The following is a 23,516-nucleotide window of genomic DNA, read 5'->3' on the forward strand; positions in this document are numbered from 1 at the left end:
CCTGACGTCTCCTGTTCTGACCCTGGCTTGTACAACGACGACGCTGTCTTCTCCAATCCTGATCCTGCGACATATGACTACGAACTGCGCAATCCGGATCAGCCTGCGCGGTCTCAGGTCGGTGCTTTTACAACCCCACCTCAGCCTCGCGGTCCGACCCTGGTTTGTGGCGAGCAGAACCCTGACACTCACCCACCCACCCAGTCACTCACTCTCTCACCCACCCAGTCACTCACTCTCTCACCCACCCAGTCACTCACTCTCTCACCCCCCCAGTCACTCACTCTCACCCCCCCCAGTCACTCACTCTCTCACCCACTCTCGCCCACCCACCCAGTCACTCACCCACCCAGACAGGCAGTCACCTGTCATTTGTTGAAAATATAAAAATAAACAGGTTGCATTGTAATGTAATATTTTGTTCTGTATCACAATAAGAAAACAGTTAAGTAAAAGTTGCGCACTAAAAAAATTTTTTTCGTGGTAGGTGCGCTATGGGTTCGGGGGGGGGCGCTATGGGTTCGGGGGGGGGCGCTATGGGTTGGGGGGGGAGCGCTATGGGTTTGGGGGGGGTATATGGGTTTGGGGGGGGCCCTGCTCCTTTCATTTGTCCCGGGCCCCATGTTTTCTGTTGGCGGCCCTGACTGAGAGTAACCAGGATACAAGGCACAGAGTAGGATCTCTAAATAATCATGAACAATTGCTAAATTGTAATATTTCTATATAATTAAAATGCAGCCAACTTCATTACATACAACGCTATGAGAAAATTGAGGAAACACCATTAGTAATGGACAAAACCAAACATGGCTGGCTCATTTTATATTTGGAATGCCCCCAAATGTTGTGTTACAAATAACTTTAATATTTGACAGGCCCCTTCCAATGTCTCTAAACAATAGGCAGCCTTCTTCCTCCTTATTTTCCTTCTTGTTAAATCAGAGAAATGTGCAGGTGCAGTGAATGGGAACAGATTGGTACAATTTGTTTAGCTGCCCTAGGGAGATTGGTAAACAGAAAAAGGGCATGTTCACAAAAAGGAGTTTTAGATAGGAGTCAAGTCCCTCAATTGATTTAGGTGGTCAAAGGAAATATCATGGCTTTGAAGGAATATCTGAATATTTGATCTGCTTATTTGAAAATAAAATGAGTAGAATCGTATATGTTGATTAGATAACTACATGTACTATTTTTTAATGTGCGTCAGTGTGACACTTAACAAACAGTCTAGAACTGAGCTCCATTTGCATATGATTTCTGTCACAGCATGAAAAAAAGAGTCTGCGACTTTCATCTGCCTTCTTTCTTTATGCATTTATAAGCAAGTGCTCATCTACATAGACACTCGAAAAGATTCCTTGAGGAGACCATCTTGTGACATTTGGAAATCCCTTTTTGACAGGCACCTATGTTTACGTCTGCACTACCAGTGGCAAATTCATATGCATATCTTCCATGACATTGATATTTGTATTAATTATTTTTAAATCTCGTCTATCATCTTCTTTACAAAAGTAGGCCACAATTACTTAGAATAATATGCTAATTAAAGTAGAACACACAATTTTACGGTCTTATAATTGAAAGTAATATAGATGAGACTATGAGGGGTGCAAAAGTTTGGTTCTCAAGGCCTATCAACAGTCAAGGATGGCAAGACAATAGCCACCTGATTAAATTATTTGGGGGATATTTTAGGATAGCTAAGACGAGTAATCTTAAACTTGCCCTGTTGGTAGCCCTTGTGGACTGAACTTCTGAACCTATTGGGGACCTTGATAGGAGAACTCAATAGGCATTGAGGTCAAAGCAGTTGCTGAGTCGGAGCCATGCTCCAAGTTCTACGCTTCTGTCATAAATTAAAATGTAAGACATTTATATTTTTTTGCAAAGGGCCTTGTGACACTTAACCTATATTTTTCAGATTTCTGCTTATATTAATACAGTATATACATTTTTCTCTGACCAATTATTTTACACATTAGGAACTGTAGGATCCAAAAGTACTAATTAATTTGTAACTATATTGTAAAGTCTTGGATATTTACTGCTGCCTGTAATATGTTTCAGTTCTTGATGCTAATTATGGAAATAGGAGTATAGAGTTGGAAGTCATTGCCTTGCATTTATTTACTGGAGCAGCCTACTGAGGGTCACGATCCAATCCACTAACAGAGCAAGCACTACCTGCGAGCTTTGCCAGCTCACTGCGGGACAAAGTCAGCCTGAAAGCCTGAATCAGATTGAAACCTGTCAGCCTTTGAACATACTCCACCACACATGGGCGAGCGTCACATCCGGTGGCTGACGTCTCGCCCCGGGTCTAATGTCACTTCAGGGTTCACGGAGGAGAGAATTGAGCACCAGCCACAGTAGTTGTTAGCAAGAAAGCGCCAGGATAAAGGGGTCTACTGAGGATATTACCCAGGAGACAACTACACCGGCACAGAAACACAGCAGCACAGTAAAGATCGGCACACCAGCCCACCCACCTCCCTCCCACCACCCTTCAACACCTGATGGAGAAGATCTACGGACTCTGTGGGAGAGTACAAGTTTATTTAACATCTATCATTGGCACATTGGTAGCAGCCACATTTATCAGGCAAAGTCTTTGTTTTTATTTTCTTGCACAAATGTTTTTAATGTAATATTGTTTATGCTTTAACATTGCCAATTTTCATATATAAAGGCACTTTTATTCATTGCTTCTTTGCGCCTCTCTATAATTTTCTCTTTAAGGTTTCGGTATACTAAGGATTGGTTATCCTTTGGCCATCTACACAAAGACTGTGTTTTACTGACACTATACATAAAATGTGTTGATAGGACCCTCCCTGTAGCTCCTCATTGGTTCATGTCATAAGACCACATTGTTGGTATTTTATAAATATTTTATGTTCACACATTGTCATTGTTTTGGGCTGTTTTCTGGGGGTGCATTTGGGCTATCTAATGTATAGCCATTCGGCTTTATTGGCAAAATGTACACAAAGAGTGTAAATTACATTATCTTGACTCTAGACCTATGGGAAGAAAATCTAACTACTAAACCTGACCATATTTCTCCACTCAAATACTGACAAAAGCCCTGCAGTTTGTGGGAAAATGGGGAGAGCTTTTATTGATCACCACTGTTAACATAAACATTAATAAATGGGGGGCGGTTGGTTAGGCTAGGCCAACAAAACCCGAGCCCACAATTACCATGGTTCCACCTGATCGCCACCTGCGAACCCATCCAGAGGCAACGGCATCACCCCACTTGATGAACAACCACAAGAGAGGGAGGTACCCTTCAGGCTAGGTGATCCAGCCAAACCAGGAACACTTTCCCAATTCAGATCTTTAACCCTTTGGCTGAGATCCGACCGCGAGTTTAACATAGGCCTTACAAGCCTGCCTGGTAAAATGCCACCAACCCCAACTACCCCCACCCCCCAGACCACAGCTTTGACAGACATTTCAACAGTACCAGTCAAACCAACCCCCAGCTCAACCACATTAAGCCCAATGACAACACAAAAAAAACTTTTCATTTCATTGGCTCCACACTTCCTTTTATTCTCTAGCCTTCCTAAACTCCCCTCTTCACTTACTAAGGACAGCTCCCCAGCCCACCTAACACTACCAATATCCTTAACCCCTTACTGACCACGGGCTAGCCCCTTCTGGTGACAGTCATAAGCTCCTTTCCCTGAGGTTCAGGTGCTTCCAACTACTGGATGAAAACATGGCGAATGGTATATAAGTGAGCCGAAACTACTAAGTTCTATTCCTAAAAGTACAGAGCTTAAAACCTCTAAACCTATTGCCTGGCTCCCTGAATAACCATATGGGAATTAGCTATGTGGTCATTTGCCAGCTCTAATAACGCTAACATTCAAGAATTTGCCAGCACATAGACAATGCCTGCATATTAAGGGTTTTATGAATTGTTCCTCTCAATGAATTATATATTTACTGATGTGTTCTTATTTTTCCTTCGATTTAGGCTGCACAAAATTAGCACAGAGAGAGAATTTCTCAAAGTAAATCTGCTATATAAACAAAATATATTAAAAATGCAATGGCTAAAAACAAACTAGAGGGGAGACTTTCAGAACTTTTTATTACAATGTAAGTTGTTTTGAATTAAAAAACGGGGTGCCTTGGGAAAGTGTAGTTTGGATAAAGATTGTAACTGGAGTATATTTTTATGAAAGCGCTTTGTTTATTTTTCATTTGGTTGCTTGTCACTTTAAGAGTTGTATATAAATATGTTTACTTCTTGGTAGAAGATATCCCTGATGATGATGCATGGATGTCAAACCAGCTTGGAAGGTGTCCTGACCTTTTTTAATATGCTACAATAAATGCTTACTTTAGTCAACATCTGGCTTGCAGCCATTAATTCCTTTGATTCATTGTTGGATGACCTATTCTTGTAAGAGGCTGAGAGAAGCTGTGTTGCCTCTCTGCATAAAGTGCTGCCGTGATTTCACCTGCCCATGTGGAGATGGTTTGTTTGCCAGTTGACACCACAAAAAGGTGCAGCGGTATTTAAGCTTTCTTTTGCTCCTTACCTATTGATTTTGTTTGTTCTAAAAATAATATATGTCCATGCCATCGCCAACTTAGAATGTCAAATAATGAGCAGTCTTTAGAACCAGAATGTAATAAGATATTACACAATTGCAGCTTATTAGTTTAAACATTAATACACATTATATTGGTTTCTGTGTTATTCCATATTTACTAATCGGTACTATGCCATAAGACACATTCCATTGGCAGACCATTCACTTTAATGAGTTATATGGGTTCTTGTGATACTGGACAGTGTCTTACAACAGAGTATCACTAGTAAATATATCCCTGTCTAATTTGCCCTTCAATGGCATCAATCAATCAATAATCCTTTTTGATACATGTCCTCAAGATCTTGCAATGGTACTTTAGATAATATACTAGTACTCTAAGGGCCAGATCCATAAAGCTCCGTTAAGTCAGGGCTCATAAAGTCATGTTATCAAAATCAGTAATGAACGTTATGTTCCCTGAGGTTAACGCCAATCCACAAAGCTAATTATATGCAAAAATAATGGCCATTAGTAAGCTCATTAGAATAGGCTTAACGGTATGTCAAATTAGCACTGTCATATGTTATCTTAACATGACGAGAGAGAGAGTTTTTTGTAAAGTACCCAGTGACTTATATAACTCCAGATACACCCCCTTATACAATACAGGGAGAGATACTGTACATAGATTTCTATCATTCAGAATCTATTTTGTCTCTTAGGATCCATTTTGTCTTGTCAGATGTGTCAGAAATCAATTTTGTTAGGGAATTGTGACATCTTTCCCACATTTTCCACTGAATTGTGAATTATAAGCTGTTTTGTTTTTTTGCATGTGATCACATGTAATAATTTAGTTAATATTTGAAAGAAAATAACAGTGAGTGCTGCGTGAATTAATTCATCCATGATTACTGAGTGAAATATCATATCACCCTATAGCAGTGAATGATTTAAGATTTAATAAGGTTAGGAAAAATATATCTACAGTAGAGAGAAGAATTATTTTGTTTAAATTCACAGGTTTTTTTTCTCAGTGTACCGAATAGATTATTAGTCATAAAATTGTATATACAGAAACATAATTTTTTGTTATTATTTAAGAAAGAACAAAATATTTATTTTCAATGGTGATTGGCTATATGCCCAGATTAATGTCTAGGTTATTAAGATGTGCCTTTGGCAATGTCAGAAATTAGAAACTAGTGAGACTGTTCACAGACAGCATCACTGCAGAATTTTTAAAAGAATCACACACTTTTTTCTATGTAGACAATTTAGATTTTTAAAGGCAAGATATTGAATATTTTAGAGGGTTTAAGTTTTTCGTTCTAAATTGCTACAGAAGAAGGCAGTTTTTTTGCGGTGGGGGTTTGACAATTTTTTAAAAAGGTATGAGATTTTTAATACATAGTTTTTAATTTTGCTTTTCCAAACATAATTGCATGCACAGCAGCAAACATGGATAGTACAGTTAGTCTGTTAAGGGGATATATTATAGAGATATCATTAGATTATTAGTGTTAATTAAGATTAGGGAGACTCAGTGAGTAAAGACTGACTGAGTTTGAAGCAGGGGAACTAGAGGAACCCAGTGTCGGCTCCTTGTGACCTTGGGCAAGTCACTTTATCTCCCTGTGCCCCAGGCACTAAAAACATAGATTGTAAGCTCTACGGGGCAGGGACCTGTGCCTGCAAAATGTCTCTGTAAAAGTGCTATGTAAAACTAGCAGCACTATATAAGAACATGCTATTATTATTTATTTATTTATAAAATGTTTAACCAGGAAGTAAGTAATGAAGAAACAGGCACACACAAACTTAATCAGCAACAAGAAGGTTTAATGTGCCATGAAAACCAACATTTCGGCAGAACAATACTGCCTTTCTCAAGGTGAAGGCTACCAAATACAAGTGAGCAACACATATATATATACATATACCACCTGGTACTCACCCCTCCCTGCTCAGCTGCACTGCCACGACGTTGACGCCCATGTGATGATGTAAGCGCCTCCGCGGCGCTCCGTGATGATGTCAGACGTCGTGGTGTGGGTCCCTGGTAGTAAAGCACAGAGCTGCCCTGGGAAACTAGAGCCACACCTCACACCAAGATGTGTATATATATATATATGTGTTGCTCACTTGTATTTGGTAGCCTTCACCTTGAGGAAGGCAGTATTGTACTGCTGAAACATTGGTTTTCATGGCACATTAAACCTTCTTGTTGCTGATTAAGACCCTGTGCTTGTTTCTTTATTACCTACTGGACTACTTTGGGATGTCAGGAGCTCCCTAGAACCAGTGCACCGGCAGCTAAGTACCCCTTATTTACCAGTGTGACTAAGTGCGTGCACTACCCTTATCTATGTATTACCAGGAAGTAATACATTGAGAGTTACCTCTCATTTTCAAGTATGTCCTGGGCATAGAGTTAAGACAAATAATACATGTTACAAATATAGTTACATAAATAAACAGGGTATACATTATATACAATACATTGCATGCACAGTTAAAGAAGATGTATATTATAGGCTTATGTAACAGTCACAGACCAGATTAAAAGGTGAGGCAGCCTTAGTTTTGAAAGAACTTAGACTGGTGGTGGCTGTGAGAGTCTCTGGTAGGTTGTTCCAGTTTTGGGGTGCACGGTAAGAGGAGGAGGAACGGCCGGATACTTTGTTGAGCCTTGGGACCATGAACAGTCTTTTGGAGTCTGATCTCTGATAAGTGCTGCATGTGGTAGGGGTGAGGAGCTTGTTCAAATAGATGGGTAGCTTGCCCAGAAAGTATTTGAAGGCAAGACAGGAAAGGTGAAATTTGCGCCTAGACTCGAGTGATGACCAATCTAGTTCTTTGAGCATTTCGCAGTGATGTGTGTTGTAGTTGCATTGGAGAACAATATTAGGTATGGTTAGGAAAATTGGGAAGGTATTTTTACAATTTTGGAGAACTTTAGCGATACTATTATTACTGTAAAAAGTTTGTAACACAGAATACAAGATTTTAAATAGACAGTCACTTTTAAGTATACTATATATACTGTAGATCAATGTAAATTATACACAGGAAAGGAAGGTTAATCTGAGCAAATGGATACCACCGCTATGAACTGATATTGTGTTTGATCTATCTCCCCAAGTGAAGGAAAGATTTAGATGTCTGGATGAGACTTTTGTTTGGATACAAATTATTGGACAAAGGATAAAGAATACCAGCGTGTGGGTAAAAATGATGTGCCCTAATGTATAAAACCACTATGTGTTTAAACCTATAAAACACACAACTATCCTATATAAGTGCATAATATAGAAAACACCTGTACCGATGAGGAGAGGTAGATCAGCGGGCACTACGATGCAGGAAGAAAATTGCTGAGGCTGGACTGTGCTGTAAACGGAATCCTTTATTGGAACATGGATAAAAAGAGGAGGGGAAGCATACCCCTGCACCTCTAACGCGTTTCACCCGGCGATTGGGCTTTTTCAAAGAGTAACATTACTCGTGCGTGAGACACTGAAATACCGGAAGTAAACCGGACGTGACGTCACTCAGCCAATGAACTGCGAGTATGCCACGAATGGTATGATGGGAATCTGCATTCATGGCTGATAGGCGCCCGCGCGGCACACAGAGGCATCAGTGTCATGCGCAGTGGAGACTAATAGATTAAAAACAGAGAATATTCATTTTGCGATCTGTATATAACTATAATAGCAGTTAATTTTAATTAATTATTAAACTATATGTCCCAAACATAAGGTGACATATATGTAATAGTATATGCAAAAAAAGTTCATTAATTATTTGTATTCTATTACATATATGTCACTATGTGAATATACTGCTGCCATATGAGAGCTGCCCCAGGCACATAGGTTCTATATTGTTCAGGGAGATATGAGAGGTCTGGGGGGGTCTTAGGACTTCCCCCATACAACTCTCTTTATTCCTGCTAGACCGTGTGCCATCTAGGGGTTAATGCCTACAGCCTCAAGCATGCATTTATAATATCACGTGATCCGGTTTAAAAGCAGAAAGACATTCATAACTTTCAATCGGTGGGTTAATAAAAAGCTCTGTAGCACTAGCTAATTGGGGCCTCCACCCCAATATATTTGTTCTTAAGTGCATAATATATTCAATCTCTGTGAATAGTGCACGTACATAAACAAATGTCCAAGTAATAATGTCCCGCAAGGTAAGTCCACTTTGGAGAAAGTATCCACAGGTTAACTTGATCCGGATGATATGTGAATATCTTCACACTTGTTCCACTTTAAGAAAAGAAAAGAGACAGGGACATGGCATAATAACGTTTATTACAGGAAAAATAAAAGTAGGAACACTCACAAATGAGCTATACAGCAGTGCATTGGTGCATAGCTTGCCAGCTCCTGTTGTCCTTGTTAGGCAGATCTTCCTTCACTCGTCCTCTGTTGATTTCCTTGCAGTGTGGTATTCAACCGGCCTCTCTGCTTCCCAGCAAGCTGCGTCTCCTCTCCTGCTCCAGATGTGTACGAGCGCACGTGACCAGGCTCCAACGACTGCGTGAGGACTGTGTGAGGAATTAGCTCTGCTCTCAGACAACTATGGTGGCTGAGAGCGCCCAAAAGACGTGTTTCGGCAATGCCTTCCTCAGTGGGAAGCATAGAGGCTCCGTGATGTCACTGGCCCGCCCCCAGACACACCCACGGACGGCGCTCGCTCTAAGGCCAGGGAAAGCACCCGCTTTCCCTCAGCCTCAGCACGCCTCTGCATGGCTGCAGTCTCTATGGACTTAGCCTTACAGGAACAACAGGAGCTGGCAAGCTATACACCCATTGTCACGCCTGTATGCCCGCAGACCTGGCAAGACCCCAGAACTGAGGTGGGAACGGTATTACACCACACACCCACAGCAATGGGAGCAAGCCCGGAGTGTGGTATAGCGTTGCTTGGCCTGTAGAAAGAGTGGTTAGCGATACTTGCAACGTTCGTAGGAGTAAGCGTAGGGATAATCGTGTCCGTGACGATGTCAAAGGGGTCCAGAGAGTAGAGTTGTCAGTGTACATAGCCAGGTCCAAGGGTTCCAGAGAGCAGCGTGGTCGAAAGCGTAGCAAGGTTCAAAGGGGTACAGAGAGCAGGGTAGTCCAGGACAAGCAAAGGTCAAATCCAGGGAAATCCAAGGTAAACACAGGAGCAGGATACAGCAGGGACACAGAGGGAGCACAGCATAGGTCAGCACACACAGGGAAACAGGAACTATGCAGAGCGAGGAAGAAGTGGACAGACAGGGATTATAAAGGGACACACCAACAGGAGAGAGGGGAGGAGCAGAGAAAGAAGTGGGAGACAACAGGGATAGGTCAGGGAGATGAGAGGAGGAGACAGAAGGGGCAGTCAGGGTGACCTGTAGGGATTGGGAGGAGGAGTCAGGATCGTGGCAGACCAGAGAAGAGGAGCGTGTGCGTGCGCCCCCTGTAAGTTGAGGGTGCGTGCGCACAGGCTGCGAGAGGGAGATGGCCCGCAGGGACCGGGAGGAGGAAGTAGAAGGGGGACAGAGACCAGAGGCAGAGCGTGTACGCGCGCCCTCTGTGAGCTGCGGGGGCGCATGCACAGGCCGCGTCACCAGGCGCATGGAGCGCCGCGGGAGCATTGCTGGCAGGAGGCAAAGGAGCGGACGGAGCCGCCAGTGATGGTAAGGTACAGACCGCGGGCATAACGGGTGTTTGGGAGCGAGGAGTGTCACTGCAGGAGGTCGGGGACTGCACGGGTGCGCGAGGCCTGCGGGGCAAGCGCTGAGGTAGTGGGAGAGAGGTAGATGGAGCGGACATGAGTGGGAAAGGGTAGAAGAATTGGTATGAGATGTGACAGTGGGAGAGACAGAAGGGGAAGGAATCCCCTGGATCATCACAGTATCCCCCCATTGAGGATCGATCTCTGAGCGATCCAACCAGGGCTTGAGAGGGAACTTCTGGTGGAACTGGAGGAGTAGCCTTGGGGCATGGATATGCCATGCTGGTACCCACGAACGTTCTTCCGGACCGTACCCTTTCCAGTGCACCAGGAATTGTAGCCTATTTTTGGACCAGCGGGAATCAATAAGTGATTGGACCTCATACTCCTGTTGTCCAAGGGTAGACAGGATTGGGTTTCCGAGAGGGGACAGGAAAATGAGGGCTGGGTATGAAGGGTTTGAGAAGGGAAGCATGGAACACTGAAGGAATCTTCATGGTAGGAGGTAGGTCGAGGCGGTAAGCCACAGGGTTAATCTTCTCCAATATTTTAAATGGACCTAGGAATCTAGGAGACAGTTTGGGCGATGGTGTTTTCAGCCTGATATTTTTTGATGATAACCACACCCGGTCGCCAGGTTTGAAAGAAGGCCCAGGTTGACGATGACGGTCTGCCTTGGTTTTTTGCTTGGCCACCGCCGATTATAACGTCTTGAGGATCCTTTTCCAAGATTCTTGAAGATTGACAATGTGAGAGTCGTCCACAGGAACGCCCGAAGGGGAGGGCGAAAGAGGAAGGCTACTGGGATGGAAACCGAAATGAATAAAAAGGGGGACTCCTGAGTAGACTCGTTTCTAAGAGAGTTTATAGCGAATTCGGCCCATGGCAAAAGATCCACCCAGTTGTCTTGTGAGTCTGATATGAAACATTGTAGATATTGTTCCAGGGTTTGATTCATCCTCTCTGTTTGGCCATTGGTTTGAGGATGGTATCCAGAAGAAAACAAAAGAGAGATACCGAGTCTTTGGGAAAATGCCCGCCAGAATTTAGAGATGAACTGTGATCCACGGTCAGAGACAATAGAAATGGGGACGCCATGTAACCTAAAAATTTCTTTAGAGAAGACATCCGCCAATGTGGCAGAGTTGGGAAGACCCTTGCGGGGAATAAAGTATGCCTGCTTAGAGAACCTGTCTACTACGACCAAAATGGTGTTCATCCCTTTAGAAATATGCAGTTCAACAATGAAATCCATTGAAATGTGTTTCCAGGGTTGTTCCGGAATGGGAAGAGGTAAGAGAAGTCCAGAAGGTTTGTGATGGAGTGTCTTACTCTGGGCACATACAGGACAGGCGGTGGTAAAGTCAAGCATATCTTGGTTCATTTTAGGCCACCAAAAAGTCAGTTTAATTAGATCTGCTGTCCTTTTGAAGCCTGGGTGACCGACTGCTCTAGAAGAATGACCCCAAAGTAACACTTTATGGCGAAAGCGTGGAGCTGCATATAGGCGTCCTTCTGGTACCCTGAACCTGCTGGGAATGTGGGCTTGAGCCTTGTTGATCTCGTCCAACACATCGAAGTTGTTAGCAGAAATTATACATTTGGCAGGAAGAATAGGCTCCGTGTTTTCGTTAGTTTCGGTTTCGGTGGCGAACTGACGAGACAGAGAGCGTCCGCTTTGACATTTTTGGTACCAGGAATATATGAAATGGTGTAATTAAAGTGGGAAAAGAAGAGTGACCAGCAAGCCTGGCGAGACCCCAACCGACGGGCCCCCTCAATATATAACAAATTTTTGTGGTCAGTGAGAATAGCAATTGGTTCTTTGGACCCCTCCAACAGGTGTCTCCATTCTTGAAGAGCCAGTTTTATGGCCAAAAGTTCACGATTACCAACATCATAATTCCTTTTGGCAGATGCGTCGACCTCCAAAGTGAAGGGGAGGGAGGTATCCGGATGACGAAGGATGGGTGCAGAAACGAAAGCCTTCTTAAGAACCTCAAAAGCACGAATAGCCTCAGGAGACCAGGAAGCAATATCAGCGCCCTTCTTGGTCAGTGCGGTAATGGGAAGAGCAATAGAAGAATTTTTTTTATGAATTTCCTGTAATAGTTGGCAAAGCCGAGAAAACGCTGCACAGCCTTAAGTGAATTAGGCAGCGGCCAATCAAGAACAGCTTTCAGTTTCTCTGGATCCATGGAGAAGCCTTGGCTGGAGATGATATAGCCAAGCTACACACAAAGAGGAACTCCCGCACAGCTGAGAATGTGATCCACGGTGAGGTGCTAACTAGGTAAGGGAGATAGAGTATACAAGAGAAAAGAGAGACCTAGTATATAAGCACTCAATCACTGCTAATGTATAATGATAATATTAAAATACTTTATTTTCAAACAATGAATAAAATAATGGGGTTTAAAATAAAGAGCAGATCAAACAGTACGTGACTGTGCTTGTTTGATCTGCTCTTTACTTTAAACCCCATTATTTTATTCATTGTTTGAAAATAAAGTATTGTAATATTATCACTATACATTAGCAGTGATTGAGTGCTTATATACTAGGGTTCCCTTTTCTCTTGTATACTAGATGATATAGCCTAGGAAGGCAGTCGAGGACTGGTGGAACAAACACTTCTCCATCTTGGCATATAAGTGATTAGAACGGAGTCTAGAAAGTACCAGTTTGGTATGTTGAATGTGTTCCTCCAGATTTTTAGAAAAAATTAGAATGTCGTCTTGGTAGACTATAACAAATGTTCCCAATACATCGCGGAAGATGTCATTCATGAACTCTTGAAAAACGGCAGGAGCGTTACATAAACCAAAGGACATAACAAGATATTCATAATGTCCAGAACGTGTGTTAAATGCAGTCTTCCATTCGTCCCCCTCCCTTATGCGAATGAGATTATAGGCACCTCTTAAGTCGAGCTTGAGAAGATAGTGGCCCCCTGGAGACGATCGAACAGTTCTGAGATAAGCGGAAGAGGATACCAATTCTTCACCGTGATCTTATTGAGTCCGCGGAAGTCAATGCACGGTCTAAGCGATCCCTCCTTCTTCTTCACAAAGAAGAAGCCAGCCCAGGCAGGGGAGATAGAGTTGTGGATGAATTACTTCTCCAAGTTTTCCTGAATATAGGACGTCATGGACTCGGTCTCCGGGATGGAGAGTGGATAAGATTTAGATTTTGGCAGGACGGTTCCGGGAATGAGATCGATAGGACAATCGTATGGACGAAGTGGAGGGAGAATCTCCGCTTGTACCTTGTTGAACACATCCAGATATTCATGATATACGGTAGGAAGCGTCAATAGATTAGTAGAAACGGAATCCAGACCGGCCAGCACCGCAACTGGAGACTTCACAGGAGCGGCATCTGCGGACAAAGGCCATTGGAGAGGCCGAATACCGGTCCAGTCAATATGCGGATTGTGGAGTTGAAGCCAAGGCAATCCTAAAATAATTTGCACAGTAGGAGATTGAAACATATCGAAGATGATTACCTCCTTATGACCATCAGCCAGGGTCAATGTAAGAGGAATAGATTCCCAAATGATAAATGCCGGCAGGAATGGTTGGCCGTCGATGGCCTCGATGCCAATGGGGGTCTTCCTTCTGACCATGGGAATTCTGTTCTCTGACGCGAACTTCTGGTCCCGGAAGTTACCACCCGATCCTGAGTCGATGAAAGCTTCCACCTTCAGACAAAGGTTCGGACCCTCCAACGTGGCAGGAAGCATCAACTTCTTTGGGAGAGCTTTGGAAGATGAGGGGCAAGGAGAGACAGTACCCAGTAGAAGCCCCTCTACCTTCACTGGGTGTGTCCGTTTCCCGGCTTCAGGGGACAATTCTGGAGACAATGTTCCGGAGAGGCACAGTAGAAGCAAAGTCTATTCAGGCGACGCCGTGCACTTTCCGTGGCACGAAGTTGCTGACTGCTGACCTGCATCGGTTCCGGAGGCTCCAGTGCCAAGAGAGGTGTTGTAGGCGACCTGTGAGAAACAACAGAAGAAGGAGAGCGAGAACAGTGCCTTTCGTGCCGTCGCTCCTGAGTACGCTGATCCATGTGTACACTCAGGGTAATCAATTTTGCCAGAGAGGAAGGGCGGGCATGCGTCGCTAGGTCGTCTTTCAACGTATCAGAGAGTCCATGCCAATACGCGGCAGTGAGTGCCTCATCGTTCCATTGGACTTCAGAGGCCAGCGTGCGGAACTTGATGGCGTATTTAGCAGCAGATCTTCGGGCCTGAGAAATGTGAAAAAGAGAGAAGGCGGCTGTCTCACGCCATGCAGGAGTATCAAACACAAGTTGAAACTCGCGTCTAAATAGAGAGTAATCTTGCGTTACTTCACTTTTGAGCTCCCATAGTGGGGAGGCCCAGGCGGGAGCATCTCCGGTGAGCAAGGCGTAGATATATGCTACTTTAGCGCGGCCAGTAGGAAACAGGGAGGGGGACATCTCAAACTGCACCTCACATTGGTTTAAGAAACAGCGGCAGGCGAGGGGGCCCTCATCGTAGCGAATCGGAGAAGGAATCCGGGGCCCAGAATTGGCGTAAGAGGTGGCCAGAGGTGGCGTGCGAGCCATGGGGGTCTCCTGAGGGGAGAACTTGGCCAATTGCTTGGAGACCATAGATAATTGAGAACTAACAAATTACAAAGCCTCTAAGGAAATTTCTATGGCGATACCAGTACCCACCTCAGGGGGGTCTGCTTTTGTTGGGCTCTGCATAATGTCATGCCTGTATGCCTGCAGACCTGTCAAGACCCCAGTACTGAGGTGGTATTACACCACACACCCACAGCAGTGGAGCAAGCCCGGAGTGTGGTATAGCGTTGCTGGGCCTGTAGAAAGAGTGGTTAGCGATACTTGCAATGTTCGTAGGAGTAAGCGTAGGGATAGTCGTGTCCATGTGCCAATGTCCAAGGGGTCCAGAGAGTAGAGTCGTCGGTGTACAAAGCCAGGTCCAAGGGTTCCAGAGAGCAGCGTGGTCAAAAGCGTAGCAAGGTTCAAAGGGGTACAGAGAGCAGGGTAGTCCAGGACAAGCAAAGGTCAAAGCCAGGGAAATCCAAGGTAAACACAGCAGTCAGGATCGTGGCAGACCAGAGATGAGGAGCGTGTGCGCAACCCTCTGTAAGTTGAGGGTGTGCACGAACAGGCTGCGAGAGGGAGAAGGCCCGCAGGCACCGGGAGCAGGAAGTAGAAGGGGGACAGAGTCAGAGGCGGAGCGTGTATGCGCGCCCTCCGTGAGCTGCGGGGACGCGTGCACAGGCCGCGTCACAAGGCGCACGAAGCGCTGCGCCGCAGGAGCACTGCTGGAAGGAGGCAGAGGAACAGACGGAGCCGCCAGGGACGGTAAGGTACAGACCGTGGGCATAACGGGTGTCTGGGAGTGAGGAGTGTCACTGCAGGAGGTCGGGGACCGTGAGGGTGCGTGAGGCCTGCGGGGCAAGCGCTGAGGTAGTGGGAGAGAGGTAGATGGAGCGGGACAGGAGTGGGAAAGGGTAGAAGGATTGGTAGGAGATGGGACAGTGGGAGAGACAGAAAAGTAATGAATCCCCTTGATCGTCACACCAATGCACTGCTGTATAGCTTGTTTGTGAGTGTTCCTACTTTTATCTTTTCCTGTAATAAACGTTATTATGCCATGTCCATCTCTCTTTTTTTTTTCTTAAAGTGGAACAAGTGTGAAGATATACAGTACACATATCATCTGGATCAAGTTAACCTGTGGATACTTTCTCCAAAGTGGACTTACCTAGCGGGACATTATCACTTGGACATTTGTTTATGTAAGTGCACTATTCACAGAGATTGGATATATTTTGCACTTATATACAGTGGCAACACACTTTATTCTAACTCGGCTAGCTCCGCGAATTTCAGATTATCCCGGTTATGTGCGGTTTTGTGTCGTTTTCGCCCGGTGTGAATTACGTTATTTTCGTGGCTGTGATTTAAGCATTTTATTCCCGCTGTCTGCAATACTGCAATGCCGTGTAAAAACTCATGGGGGCGTTTGCGAGCTGTTGTCTTTGAAATCTAATACCTTCGTGGTTCAACCTACGTCAGTACACAGTCTGTGCGTGCGCACGCAGTAATAGTAAAATTGCATATTTAATTTATTTTAAAGTACTGTACATGCATTTGCGTGCTGTGCTGCTGTACGGTACTGTACTGTATGTCTCATTTGGAAATTGTTGAAATGCATAGGCGTGTACAGTACTGTAGCAGTGTAAAGGGAACCCTCGCTACTGACATTGTTTGAGTAGCCCTTTTGGCAATATTGTTTCTCCTTTCACATGTCAGTGCTACACACTGTATCAAACATTTGGAAACCATACACTGTATCATTCCATATACTGTACTTACCTGCCCTGTTAGAGGGTATAGAGCTACAGTAGCCTGGAATTTATTTGGGATACATACTCCCTTTTGGTCTACCCTTCTACCCTTCCACCACCTTATTTTTAATTCGCCGCTAACATACAGTAGGATTTGGGTTCCAAGTTTCTGCTCATTCTGACTTACTGTAGCCGCGCTGGTTTGAAACGTCTTTCTCCGCCATTACGGTCAATGATAGGACCCTCCTCGCCGGTGTGACCCTTTATCAGTGCCCTAGAACTGAAGTTCCCACGCCAATTGGCCTTGAACTTGACCGAGGCCCTCCCTAGTTCCCACGCCAATTGCGCGAATATAATTTAAAATAATCCGTTCTGTGGGTCTGAGCAGGTTGAAATTCGCCTGGTCCTCATGCGGAAGGACCCTTGCCATAGTGGCAAAATATCAGCCTTCCACAGCCCCCGGAACCGGAGATACCAAAATACAGTTTAAGAGCACATTACCAAAGTGGCTTTTTTTCTGCCATGCAAGTCAATGGCAGAAACCTAAACTTTACCATTACCCTGACTCCGTTCTGTTGCCACGAGAGGGTCGCAATTTGCCATGCAATCCTGCCGCAACTAGGACTACATGGTGACCGAATCTGAGCACTCTAGGTTGAACAGAACCGGAGTTGTGGGTTCCAGGTTTCTGCTCATTCTGACTTAGCCGGTTCAAAGCTTTCTCCGCCATGACGCTCAATGATAGGACCCTCCTCGACGGCGTGACCCTTTCTCGTCGCTATTACTGGTCGGACCCTGTTGGGGTCAAGTGAGGGGGTTCCTAACATCTAGGTGCCCTAGAACAGAAGTTCCCACGCCAATTGACGTAGTTCCCATGCCAATTGCGCGATCATTGCTCTTTTTTACAATGTTGCCGAGCTTGCGGCTTTGCGGTCAGGCAGTAAAAAAACAGTGCAGTAAGCTTCGACATTTGTTACACTGTCAAAGGAGCAAATGGAAACAATGTGAGACAAATCAACATATTCTTTTATTGGTGGAGTCAGTACAAAAACATTTATTTACAAATACTGTTCAATGTTGAAACATTTTAAGTGCACAGCAATTCAAAACATCAACAGGTGTATGGTTTACTGCTACAGTACATGTGTGAAAACATTTTTCAGTCGGTATCGTTTACAGTCACATGTTTTAAATACAATACAGTACATTCTTTAATATCTTTAAAATATAATTATATAAATATAATTTAAAATAATCCGTTCTGTGGGTCTGAGCGGGTTCAGATTGCACCAGTACAGTCCTAGAGGGCAGCAAACAGGGCAGGTTCTCAGGGCAACCTTGAAAACCGTGCCTGTTTGCGGCCCCAAGGGACTGGAGTCGTGCATGTCCTATGTAAAAAAACCACACAACAACGCTTTGCTCATTTTCTGCAGTTACTGTTGTCATTGTGTTTTTAATCCCTCCCTAGCAAATCGTCAATCGGCTGAGTCACCCTATCCTACCAACCCCCTCTCTCCACTGGGTCGTTAATCTTCTGCATATTGCCATTGTGTTCTTAATCCGCCCACAGCCGAGCTACAAAGACTCAGTGCGCCTGCGTCTAATCACACCACCACCCCCCCCACAACCCTTAGAGGCTTGCTTTGTCAGCGGTAACGCTTTGGAAAATCCCCTCTCGAATTTGAAATGTAAATCTGATGTGCACAGCATTGTGAGAATTGAGAGTAAAAAAACCATATACTCCATATTTGTACTTAAATATATTGATCCAGAGGAAGGCAAACAAAAAAACTTAATTAAATATCATCCAATGATGTCTCACAAGGGGGAAAATAAATTCCTTTCCGACTTCAACAAATGACAATTAGATTTCTCCCTGGATCAACATTCTTCCCATGTTTACTTATTTGTTATATGCCTGTACCTTCCCATTCTAAAAAGATGTCCAACTTTCTTTTTAAGATATCTATTGTATCTGCCATCACAATCTGCCAGAATATCAAGTGAAGGCCCGTTTTCAAAATACAAAATTAAATCCAAGTTCATTCAACCGCCTGACACATGTCCTAATGTTGATGTCTTCATCAGCCTAGTCACGAATGATCTAAAACTACTTCCTGAAAACACAGAGACTAACAATATGACTCAGTTAGAAAGATAAGCTCTCATAGAACTGTCCAAAGATCGGTCCATAGTTATTAAACCTTCCGACAAAGGAGTCAACATAGTGGTTATGTCTAGCGACTATGTAAAAGAAAACCTCAGATTACTGGGGATAGAAAATGTTATAAAATTCATGACGGCAATCCTACCATCAAACAAAAAAGAACTTACAGTACAGCTATCCTAGACAAGGGGGAAAGCAAAAATGTCCTCTCAAAGCAAGAAAAAGATTTCATGCTAATTAATACTCCACGCCTATCTACATTCTATAGCCTACTGAAGGGTCTTAAAGGGAAGTTTCCTCCGCCAAGACGCCCAATTGTGTCGGGCATAGGGAATCTGACTGAGAAAAACAGTCAACATCTAGATGAGATTCTCAGGCCATTTGTTATAGCTTTTCCCTCCTATGTACAAGACAGCAAGGACATCCTACGCAAATTGTATGGCATCACTATAAACGCAGACACCCTACTACTATCGATAGATGTCGAAGGACTCTACTCCAGTATCATACATAAAGTGGGAATTGAAGCTGTACAATATTTATTGTACACAAGAGGAGAATGTTATCATAACCAAACTACTCCAATTTGTGTCTACCAAGATTTTTTAACGTTTGACAAGAAACTTTACCACCAGACCCAGGGTACAGCGATGGGGACAACATGTGCCCCATCATATGCCAGCTTGTACCTGGGCTAGTGGGAAGCATAAACTGTCTTTTCAGAAGCACTGGACATCTATACTAAGAATGTCACCCTTTGGATGAGGTACATTGACGATGTGCTCCTGATCTTGGAAGGGGACACCAGATCCCTAAAAAAGTTTGTTGATGTTCTAAACACGAATGTGATCAATTTAAAACTTACTTTTGAGCACAGTGACAAGGAGATACACTATTTGGACCTGAAGATCTCGAGAGGTTCTAATAATGAGCTAACAAATACAACACACAGAAAAGCCACAGCTACAAACAATCTTCTCCATGCAACCAGCCATCATTCTCAAAACCTCATCAGAGGTATCACAGTGGGACAGTTTCTTAGGATTCTGAGACGTTGCTCCACTGAGGAATCCTTGGAAACCCAGGCAAAGTTAATAAAACACTGCATTCTCCAAAGGTGTTACAGTAACAAAATAATTAAACGAGCATATAAAGGGTGAAATACACCCCAAGACACCAGTTACTACATGACAAGGGACAAAATCCCGAGAACAAAGTCATTAGATGCATTGGCACTTATAATAAACATTGGAGCCAGATACAACAAATCTTCAAAAATCACTGGCACATTATAATGGCTGACAAAGACCTCCAGGAAATCCTTATGCCATATCCCTCCATCACTGGTAGACACCCTCAGAATTTCAGAGATTTACTCATAAATAGTCATTTTGAACAAAACAACAGACCAACATTGCTACCATCTAAAACACACGGCTCTTACAAATGCACACATTGCAAAGCATGTGAATACATGAAAATATCTAAATGTTTCGGAAATTGGAATGATACAAAAGCATTCACCATACATAATTTCATTAACTGCCAGACGATAGGAGTAATCTATCAAATTTAGTGCATTTGTAAAAAGAAATATGTGGGGAAAAACAAAGAGAAAGTAATGCAGAAGGGGTTTGGAACACATAGGAGCTGTGAGGAACCAAAGTGACACTCCTGTGGCCTGACATGTACTTAATGTAGTGTCTACAATGGGGACCCGAAAGCTCTGAAATTCAGGCATTGATCACACTAGCCCCGGACCAAGAGGAGGTGACTGGGATGCCATATTACTAAAATGAGAAGCTAGATGGATTTTCAATTTAGAGACCCTCCCTCCTCATGGATTAAGTGAGGGCTTTGTATTTTCAGCATTTTTATGACACTGCTAAAATGAAGTGGAACACTTCAAACAATATATGTCACTGCCTGGTGGACATATTCAAGATAGTATTGATACCCGAGAAGATAGGATAGCACACACACCATATAAATATCCATTCTAGATTGAACAAAAATATATTCCCCTGAGATCAAGATAAAACAGATAACATCAAGCATCCATGTAATAAAGATGGGGCACTAATATGCTATGAGCTATAAAGACCGGCTGAGGAATATATGATCCTTCCAATCAATCTTTGGACTTTTGTAACTTCTGATTTTAGAAGAATTGTCTCTGTTTATCTCCTCCCTGATATGCATATTCAAACATCAGCTGTAGGAAACATATCAGGCTACAATCATTTAAGATCATGCCCACTCCTTAGTGGAGGCATGACAGTAATCTCCATATGCATAAGACGTCAATGCTAACTCCCCCGCCACAGTACATAAAACGGTGACATTCCCACCTAAACAGAATGATCTATGGTATTTATACGTGCATTAAAGCATCATCCAATAGACTTGGAAGGAGGAGGCAACATGAGGGGACCTCCGCATGCCGCCCGATACGCATGGGGTTAACCCAGAACCACTCACTCAACAAGTGACATATAAAAGAGACGACAAAGGGAAGACATGCCCCCAGTCTATTCCAAGCCTTGACAAACCCAACCATGCGCGAAACGATCGTCGGCAATAATGAAAGTAAAACAGGAAATATTGAAAATAGTAACAGAAACCTATGTCTAAAACTAAGTTTTTCTAAAGGGATTTATACCAAGCACTGCCTTAAATAGTGGTTCATAAATACCATGGCAATAATGACAACAAAAGCGGACACCTACTGTATATCTGAAAAACAAACACTTCCCTTATGACTGGAGACTCATGTGTTTGCTCGGATCTGCTCAGATAGTGGTTCATTAATATCACAGTTCTATATGAACCAGGATATTACTGGAGCATATACAGGCATACCCCGGTTTAAGGACACTCACTTTAAGTACACTCGCGAGTAAGGACATATCGCCCAATAGGCAACCGGCAGATCGCGCATGCGCCTGTCAGCACATCCTGAACAGCAATACCAGCTCCCTACCTGTACCGAAGCTGTGCACAAGTGGGGAGACTATAGAGCCTGTTACTAATGCGTTATTTACATCAGTTATGCACATATAGGACGATTGCAGTACAGTACAATCATCGCTAAGTGGAAAAAGGTAGTGCTTCACTTTAAGTGCATTTTCAATTTACATACATGCTCTGGACCCATTGCGTACGTTAATGCGGGGTATGCCTGTATAGTGGTAAAAACAAGGAAGTTACAAATAGCAAAGACCTTGCAATATGTCTTGCTAACGATAAATGTTTCTCAAACACCAGAATATTACATCATATCTGGTGATATCAATGTCCGCACAATGGCATTTGAAAACATTTAAACACTCTCAAACACATGCTGGTTCATATGCAGCTGTGCTGAGTGTCTCATCAAAACCATGGTACATAACCACAAAAAGAACATTGATGGACATAATGAGTCACATTGTAACATTTAAATGCTATTAGTATCCAAGGCGGTGCTCACGTCATGAGTGGTCTGCGGCACCACTAATTGTTTTAATCTTGCATTCAATTTGCATTATGACTCCTGCTGGACTCAGCTAGAGTGATACCGTTACCTTTTAATCGCATAATAGTTGCCTGCAAGGGTCTGTTCTTTGCTACTGTACACTCGTACTCAGCATTGAAGGAAGGAGGCTTGTCTATTTGATTAGAGGCACACGTTATAAGCATAACTGCTGTCATGTTACTCATTCAAATTGAAATATAATGGGGATTTCGAAATTGATGTCAATGTATGCCAAATATGAAAAGTCTTTATTTGAAATTTAAGTTGCAACTATTTACATAATTACAACTATTATTTGGATCACCAAATTTATAGCAATTTGCTCACATTTAAAACCACCACAGTAATAAAGGAATGATCTATTGCAGGCCTGCACAACTTGTGAAGCGAGAAGGGCCGAACTGCTCCAAGGAAAACAGATTCGGGCCGCACGGTAAAATCATCATCATCATCAACATCATATCTCCCCCAGCACCTCTCATCATCATCCTCATATCTCCTCCAGCACGTCTCATCAATCTCTCCCAGCACACCTCATCATCCTCATATCTGCTCCAGCACCCCATCAACCTCATATCTCCCCCAGCACCCCCCATCATCCTCATATCTCCCCCAGGACTCATCATCTTCATATATCTCCCCCTGCATCCCTCATAAACCTTTGCGAGACTCACCCTCTATCTCACACCCCCATACTCCCCCTCCACATAACACACAATACCCCCCTGCAGACCACACCCATCACACCCCCCTGCACCTCACCCCCCCTGCACCTCCCCCCTGCACTTCACCTCACTCTCCCCCCTGCACCTCACCTCACATCACCCCACTACACCTCCCCCTGCACCACACCTCCCCCCCTGCACCTCACCTCCCCCCCTGCACCTCACCTCCCCCCTGCACCTCACCTCACTCTCCCTCCTGCACCTCATACTACCCCACTACACCTCCCCCCTGCACCTCACCTCACTCACTCCCCTGCACCTCACCCCCCTGCACCTCACATCACTCCCCTGCACCTCACATCACCTCCCCTCCCCCCTTTGCACCTCACCTCCCCCCCTTGCACCTCACGGTGGCAGAGCAGGCAGGACTAGCACACTCATGCAGTCCTGAGAGCAGGCTCAAGGAGGAGGAGGGGGAGAGCAAGCTTGTGGCTCGCAGCTCCTGGGTGGGAGAGGAGGGGGCTCGCAGCTCCT

General features: G+C 44.0%; 1 long non-coding RNA gene across 2 annotated transcripts in view; it reads left to right on the forward strand.

Annotated features, from left to right (window-relative positions):
• LOC142491073 (uncharacterized) overlaps nucleotides 1-22,954 on the forward strand; it is a 258,366-nt gene extending 235,412 nt beyond the window's left edge. For both annotated transcript variants that reach the window (XR_012800259.1, XR_012800261.1), the window contains one exon: nucleotides 22,686-22,954. This is a non-coding gene — a long non-coding RNA (uncharacterized LOC142491073). The remainder of the gene's footprint in view (nucleotides 1-22,685) is intronic.
• The last annotated feature ends 562 nt before the right edge of the window (nucleotides 22,955-23,516 follow it).

The sequence above is a fragment of the Ascaphus truei genome, chromosome 3 (genome assembly GCF_040206685.1).
Source record: "Ascaphus truei isolate aAscTru1 chromosome 3, aAscTru1.hap1, whole genome shotgun sequence".
Taxonomy (NCBI): Eukaryota; Metazoa; Chordata; class Amphibia; order Anura; family Ascaphidae; genus Ascaphus; species Ascaphus truei.